At 37.5% G+C, this 8,417-nt stretch overlaps 1 non-coding gene across 1 annotated transcript; it reads right to left on the bottom strand.

Moving 5' to 3' along the window:
- Positions 1-8,263: 8,263 nt before the first annotated feature.
- Positions 8,264-8,367, bottom strand: LOC130984566 (small nucleolar RNA R71). The gene has a single exon (XR_009088488.1). It is a non-coding gene; the product is annotated as a small nucleolar RNA R71 (small nucleolar RNA).
- Between the last annotated feature and the right edge of the window lie 50 nt (positions 8,368-8,417).

Here is an 8,417-nt window from a genome sequence, read left to right as displayed (position 1 = left end):
AAAATAAATAAGTGAAAATAGGGTAGGCGTGGCTGAATGGCCAGCCCCCAATGTCTAAGGACTAAAAATGATCCAAAGATGAAAGTACAATAGTAAAAGGTCTTATTTATAATGAAACTAGCTACTAGGGTTTACAGAAATAGGTAAATGATGCAGAAATCCACTTCTGGGCCCACTTGGTGAGTTCTTGGGCTGAACATTGAGCTTTACATGTGTAGAGGTCTTCCTTGGAGTTAAACATCAGCTTTAGAGCCAGTTTGGGCGTTTAACTCCAACTTTTATGCCAGTTCTGCGTTTTGACACCAGAAAAGGGCAGAGAGATGGCGTTTTGACGCCATTTTACATCATCAAAACGTGCGCAAAGTATGAACTATTATATATTGCTGGAAAGCCCATGATGTCTACTTTCCAATGCAATTAAGATCGTGCCATTGAGAGTTCTGTGGCTCCAGAAAATCAACTTCGAGTGCAGGGAGGTCAGAATTCAACAGCATCAGCAGTCCTTTGTCAGCCTCTGAATCAGATTTTTGCTCAGGTCCCTCAATTTCAGCCAGAAAATACCTAAAACCACAGAAAAACATACAAACTCATAGTAAAGTCCAGAAATGTGATTTTTGTTTAAAAACTAATAAAAATATACTAAAAACTAACTAAATCATACTAAAAACTATATAAAAACAATGCCAAAAACGTATAAATTATCCGCTCATCACAATACCGAACTTAAATTGTTGCTTGTCTCCAAGCAATTAAAAATAAAATAGGATAAAAAGAAGAGAATATACAATGAATCCCACAGTATCAATGAAACTTAGTCCTAATTAGTTGAGCGGGACTTGTAGCTTTTTGCTTCTAAATAGTTTTGGCATCTCACTTTTTCCTTTGAAATTCAGAATGATTGACATCTATAGGAACATAGAATTTTTCAGATAGTGTTATTGATTCTCCTAGTTCAGTACGTTGATTCTTGAACACAGCTACTTTATGAGTCTTGGCCGTCACCCTAACCACCTTGTTTTCCACTATTACCACCGGATACATAAATGCCACAGACACATAACTGGGTGAACCTTTTCAGATGTGACTCAGCTTTGCTAAAGTCCCCAGTTAGAGGTGTCCAGAGTTCTTAAGCACACTCTTTTGCTTTGGATCACGACTTTAACCACCCAATCTCAGGCTTTTCACTTGGAGCTTCATGACGCAAGCACATGGTTAGGGACAGCTTGATTTAGCCGCTTAGGCCTGGATTTTATTTCCTTGGGCCCTCCTATCCATTAATGCTCAAAGCCTTGGATCCTTTTTACCCTTGCCTTTTGGTTTTAAGGGCTATTGGCTTTTTCTGCTTGCTTTTTTCTTTTTCTTTCTGTCTCTTTTTTTTTCACCAATTTTTGTTTTCAATTTTTCACTGCTTTTTCTTGCTTCAAGAATCAATTTCATGATTTTTTAGATTATCAATAACATTTCTCTTTGTTCATCATTCTTTCAAGAGCCAACAACTTTAACATTCATAAACAACAAGATCAAAAATATGCACTGTTCAAGTATTCATTCAGAGAACAAAAAGTATTGCCACCACATCAAAATAATTAAACTAGTTTCAAGACAAAATTTGAAATCCAAGTACTTCTTGTTCTTTTGTAATTAAGCATATTTTTCATTTAAGAGAGGTGAAGGATTCATGGAGATATTCATAGCTTTAAGACATAGACATTAGACACTAATGATCATGTAGTGAAGACACAAACATAGATAGAACATATAGCATAAAGCTGAAAACAGAAAAATAAATAGACAAGGAGATTAAGGAATGAGTCCACCTTAGTGAGGGTGGCGTCTTCCTCCTCTTGAAGATCCAATGGTGCTCTTGAGCTCCTCTATGTCTCTTCTTTGCCTTTGTTGCTCCTCCCTCATAGCTCTTTGATCTTCTCTAATCTCATGGTAAATGATGGAGTGCTCTTGGTGTTCCACCCTTAATTGGTCCATGTTGTAACTCAAGCTTTCCAAAGAAGTGTTGAGTTGCTCCCAATAATTGTGTGAAGGAAATTGCATTCCTTGAGGTATCTCAGGGATTTCTTGATGAGGGACTTCCTCATGCTCTTGTTGAGTGCCATGAATGGGCTCTTTAGTTTGCTCCATCCTCTTCTTAGTGGTGGGCTTGTCCTCTTCAATGAGGATGTCTCCCTCTATGACAATCCCAGCTGAATAGCAAAGGTGACATATGAGATGAGGAAAGGCTAATCTTGCCAAAGGTGAGGGCTTGTCAGCCACCTTGTAGAGTTCTAGAGGTATGGTTTCATGAACTTCTACTTCCTCTCCAATCATGATACTATGGATCATGATGGCCCGATCCACAGTTACCTCAGATCGGTTGCTAGTGGGAATGATAGATCATTGGATGAACTCCAACCATCCTCTAGCCACAGGCTTAAGATCCGGTCTTCTCAATTGAACCGGGTTGCCTCTTGAGTCTCTTTTCCATTGAGCTCCTTCTACACATATGTCCATGAGGACTTGGTCCAACCTTTGATCAAAGTTAACCCTTCTAGTGTAGGGGCGTGTGTTTTCTTCCATCATTGGCATGTTGAACGCTAGCCTCACGTTTTCCAGACTGAAATCTAAGTATTTTCCTCGAACCATTGTAAGCCAATTCTTTGGATTTTGGTTCATACTTTGATCATGGTTCCTAGTGATCCATGCATTTGCATAGAACTTCTTGAACCATTAAGATTCTGACTTGTTGAATGGGATTGGCAAGAACTTCCCAACCTCTTCTTCGGATGTCAGATCTCCGGATATTCGCCCTTTTTGAGCCTAAAAGGGACCTAAGGGATCACCTTCTTCTTGGCCACAACTTCATGGAAGTGGTCTTGATGGACCTTTGAGATGAATCTCTCCATCCCCCATGACTTAGAGGTGGAGGCAGTTGCCTTCCCTTTCCTCTTTCTAGAGGTTTCTCTGGCCTTAGGTGCCATAAATGGTTATGGAAAAATGATGAGCGGATAATTTATACGCTTTTTGGCATTGTTTTTAGTATGTTTTTAGTATGTTTTAGTTAGTTTTTATTATATTTTTATTAGTTTTTAGTTAAAATTCACTTTTCTGGACTTTATTATGAGTTTGTGTGTTTTTCTATGATTTCAGGTATTTTCTGGCTGAAATTGAGGGACCTGAGCAAAAATCTGATTCAGAGGCTGAAAAGGACTGCAGATGCTGTTAGATTCTGACCTCCCTGCACTTGAAATGGATTTTCTAGAGCTACAGAAGCCTAATTGGCACGCTCTCAATTGCGTTGCAAAGTAGACATTCAGGGCTTTCCCGCAATATATAATAGTCCATACTTTGCCCGAGATTTGATGGCCCAAACAGACATTCCAAGTCAGCTTTAGAATTCCCGGCGTTAAACGCCGGAACTGGCACAAAAGTGGGAGTTAAACGCCCAAACTGGCACAAAAGCTGGCGTTTAACTCCAAGAAAAGTCTCTACACATGGAAGCTTCAATGCTCAGCCAAGCACACCAAGTGGGCCCGGAAGTGGATTTTTATGTCATTTACTCATTTCTGTAAACCCTAAGCTACTAGTTCTCTATAAATAAGACCTTTTGCTATTGTATTTTCATCTTGGTTCTTCTGGTTCCCTCTCTGGGGCCGAAGCCAATGATCACCATTATCACTTATGTATTTTCAACGGTGGAGTTTCTACACACCATAGATTAAGGTGTGGAGCTCTGCTGTACCTCGAGTATTAATGCAATTACTATTGTTCTTCTATTCAATTCAGCTTATTCTTGTTCTAAAATATTCATTTGCACCCAAGAACATGATGAATGTGATGATTATGTGATGCTCATCATCATTCTCACTTATGAACGCTTGCCTGACAACCACTTCCGTTCTACATGCAAATAAGGCTTGAATGTTTATCTCTTGGATTCCTTAATCAGAATCTTCGTGGTATAAGCTAGAATCCATTGGCGGCCATTCTTGAGAATCTGGAAGGTCTAAACCTTGTCTATGGTATTCTGAGTAGGATTCAGGGATTGAATGACTGTGACGAGCTTCAAACTCGCGATTGTGGGGCGTTAGTGACAGACGCAAAAGAATCACTGGATTCTACTCCGACATGATCGAGAACCGAGAGATGAATAGCCGTGCTGTGACAGAGCGCGTTGAACATTTTCACTGAGAGGACGGGACTGTAGCCACTGACAACGGTGATGCCCAACATACAGCTTGCCATGGAAAGGAGTAAGAAGGATTGGATGAAGACAGTAGGAAAGCAGAGAGACGGAAGGGACAAAGCATCTCCATACGCTTATCTGAAATTCTCACCAATGAATTACATAAGTATCTCTATCTTTATTTTATGTTTTATTTATCTTTTAATCATTAATCCTCCATAACCATTTGAATCCACCTGACTGAGATTTACAAGATGACCATAGCCTGCTTCATACCAACAATCTCCGTGGGATCGACCCTTACTCGCGTAAGGTTTATTACTTGGACGACCCAGTGCACTTGCTGGTTAGTTGTGCGAAATTGTGATAAAGAGTTGAGATTGCAATTGAGCGTACCATGTTGATGGCGCCATTGATGATCACAATTTCGTGCACCAAGTTTTTGGCGCCATTGCCGGGGATTGTTCAAGTTCGGACAACTGACGGTTTATCTTGTTGCTTAGATTAGGTAATTTTATTTTATTTTGTTCTTTAGAGTTCTTAAGAATGAATTCTAGAGTTTCAGATGATGTTTTCATCATCACCAAAGCTGATTAATTCTCATCAATTTAGCTCTTGAATGTAATGTCCTGCTGAAGCTTAGCTAGCCATGTCTAATCTTTTTAGACTAAAGCTTTAGACTAACATTGCATGAATCCTGGAAATTCTTATTAAGAATTTTGATATCCTTATTTTCTTTTCCACTCAATTTTCGAAAAATCCAAAAAAATTATAAAATCTTAAAACAAAAAATAATTCTATGTTTCTTGTTTGAGACTAGTGTCTAATTTTAAGTTTGGTGTCAATTGCATGTCTTTATTCTTCTAATTTTCGAAAATTACATGCATTATGTTCTTCATTGATCTTCAAGTTGTTCTTGATGATTTCCCTACTCTGATCTTTAAATTCTCTTGTCTTAAGTGTTTTGTTGTTTCTTGATGAGCGGATAATTTATACGCTTTTTCGCATTGTTTTTAGGTAGTTTTTAGTATGATCTAGCTACTTTTAGGGATGTTTTCATTAGTTTTTATGCTAAATTCACATTTCTGGACTTTACTATGAGTTTGTGTGTTTTTCTGTGATTTCAGGTATTTTCTGGTTGAAATTGAGGGACCTAAGCAAAGCTCTGATAGGAGGCTGACAAAGGACTGCTGATGTTGTTGGAATCTGAATAGATTTTCTGGAGCTACAGAACTCCAAATGGCGCGCTCTCAACAACATTGGAAAGTAGACATCCAGAGCTTTCTAGCAATATATAATAGTCCATACTTTATTCGAGATTTGACGACGTAAACTGGCGCTCAACGCCAGTTCCATGCTGCATTCTGGAGTCAAACGTCAGAAACACGTCACGAACCAGAGTTGAACGCCCAAAACACGTTACAACTTGGTGTTCAACTCCAAGAGAAGCCTCAGCTCGTGGATAGATCAAGCTCAGCCCAAGCACATACCAAGTGGGCCCCAGAAGTGAATTTATGCGTCAATTACTTACCTCTGTAAACCCTAGTAGCTAGTTTAATATAAATAGAACTTTTTACTAGTTTATTAGATATCTTGGATTGTATTATTCAATCTTTGGACGTTTAGTTCTTAAATCTGGGGGCTGGCCATTCGGCCATGCCTGGACCTTTCACTCATGTATTTTCAACGGTGGAGTTTCTACACACCATAGATTAAGGGTGTGGAGCTCTGCTGTACCTCAAGTTTTAATGCAAGTACTACTACCTTCTATCCAATTCGATTTATTCCTGTTCTAAGATATTCGTTGCACTTCAACTTAATGAATGTGATGATTCGTGACACTCATCATCATTCTCACCTATGAACGCGCGTGACTGACAACCACTTCCGTTCTACCTTAGGCCGGGCGCATATCTCTTGGATTCCTTGATCAGAATCTTGTGGTATAAGCTAGAATTGATGGCGGCATTCATGGGAATCCGGAAAGTCTAACCTTGTCTGTGGTATTCCGAGTAGGATTCCGGGATTGAATGACTGTGACGAGCTTCAAACTCCTGAAGGTTGGGCGTTAGTGACAAACGCAAAAGAATCACTGGATTCTATTCCAACCTGATTGAGAACCGACACATGATTAGCTGTGCTGTGACAGAGCATTTGGACCATTTTCACTGAGAGGATGGGATGTAGCCATTGACAACAGTGATGCACTACATACAGCTTGCCATAGAAAGGAGTGATGAAAAACTAGAAGGAAGAAGTAGGAAAGCAGAGATTCAGAAGGAACACAGCACCTCCATACACCTATCTGAAATTCCCACCATTGAATTACATGAGTAACTTTTATCTTTATTTTCTGTTTATTTTATTATCTTTACTTAAAACCAATAATCTCTTAATCCAGTTAAATCTGCCTGACTGGGATTTACAAGATGACCATAGCTTGCTTCATACCAACAATCTCTGTGGGATCGACCCTTACTCACGTAAGGTATTACTTGGACGACCCAGTACACTTGCTGGTTAGTTGTGCGGAGTTGTGACTAAGTGTAGTTCATGTTTAAGAGTACCAAGTCTTTGGAGCCATTGTTAATGATCAAAAAAATATCTTTTCCTTAATTTTCTCATAATTTTCAAAAATTTGAGTTGACTTTGTTAAAAATTTTTAAAATTAGTTGTTTCTTACAAGTCAAGTCAAATTTTCGAATTTAAAAATCTTATCTTTTCAAAATCTTTTTCAAAAATAAAATCTTTTTCATTTTTCTCACTATTTTTCGAAAAATTATTTTTAATTGAATTTTAAAATCTTTTTCTTATCTTTAATTCATGATTTTCAAAGGCTTTACTAACAATTAATGTGATTGATTCAAAAATTTGAAGCTTGTTACTTTCGTGTTAATAAAGGTTCAATCTTTAAATTCTAGAATTTTATCTTTTAGTTTCTTGTTAGTCAAGTAATTAATTTTAATTCTAAAAATTAAATCTTTTTCAACCATATCTTTTATATCATTCTTATCTTATCTTTTTTATATCTTGTATCTTATCTTTTTATCATATCTTTTTAAAATATATCTTTTTCAAAAATTTGATTTTAAAATATCTTATCTAACTTCTTATCTTCTTATCTTTTCAAATTTGATTTTAATATCTTTTTCAACTAACTATTAACTTTTTGTTTGTTCTTATCTTTTTCAAAACCACCTAACTACTCTTTCCTCTATAATTTTCGAAAATATCTCACCCCTTTTTCAAATTCTTTTTAATTAACTAATTGTTTCAAATTTTAATTTTAATTTTAATTCATCTTTAATTTTCGAAATTACTAACTCCTTTTCAAAATATTTTCGAAAATCCTCTCTCATCTTCTTCTATTTATTTATTTATTACTAACACTTCTCTTCATCTCTTATCACCTCCCCTATCCTTACTCTTTATACAGACTATTCATCCCTCTCCTTCCATTATCCCCTTTCTTCTTCTACTAATAATAAGGATCCTCTTTACTGTGACATAGAGGATTCCTCTTCCTTTTCTTTTCCTCTTCTCTTTCATATGAGCAGGAACAAGGAAAAAGGCATTCTTGTTGAAGCTGATCCAGAACCTGAAAGGACTCTGAAGAAGAAACTAAGAGAAGCTAAATTACAACAATCTAGAGGCAACCTTTCTGAAATTTTCGAACAAGAGAAGGAGATGGCAGCCGAACCCAACAACAATGATGCAAGGAGGATGCTTGGTGATTATACTAAACCAACGTCCAAGTTTGATGGAAGAAGCATCTCAATTCCTGCCATTGGAGCAAACAATTTTGAGCTGAAATCTCAATTAGTTGCTTTAACGCAACAGAACTCCAAGTTTTATGGACTTCCATCTGAAGATCCTTACCAGTTGTTAACTGAGTTCTTGTAGATTTGTGAGACTGTTAAGACAAATGGAGTAGACCCTGAAGTCTACAGGCTCATGCCTTTCCCTTTTGCTGTAAGAGACAGAGCTAGAACATGGTTGGACTCACAACCTAAAGATAGCCTGGACTCCTGGGATAAGCTGGTCACGGACTTCTTGGATAAATTCTTTCCTCCTCGAAAGCTGAGCAAGCTTAGAGTGGATGTTTAGACCTTCAAGCAGAAAGATGGTGAATCCCTCTATGAAGCTTGGGAAAGATACAAGCAGATAACCAAAAAGTGTCCTTCTAACATGTTTTAAGAATGGACCATATTAGATATATTCTATTATGGTCTATCTGAGT

This window comes from Arachis stenosperma, chromosome 5, assembly GCF_014773155.1.
Source record: "Arachis stenosperma cultivar V10309 chromosome 5, arast.V10309.gnm1.PFL2, whole genome shotgun sequence".
Classification (NCBI taxonomy): Eukaryota; Viridiplantae; Streptophyta; class Magnoliopsida; order Fabales; family Fabaceae; genus Arachis; species Arachis stenosperma.
This window is presented reverse-complemented; position numbering and strand designations above follow the sequence as displayed.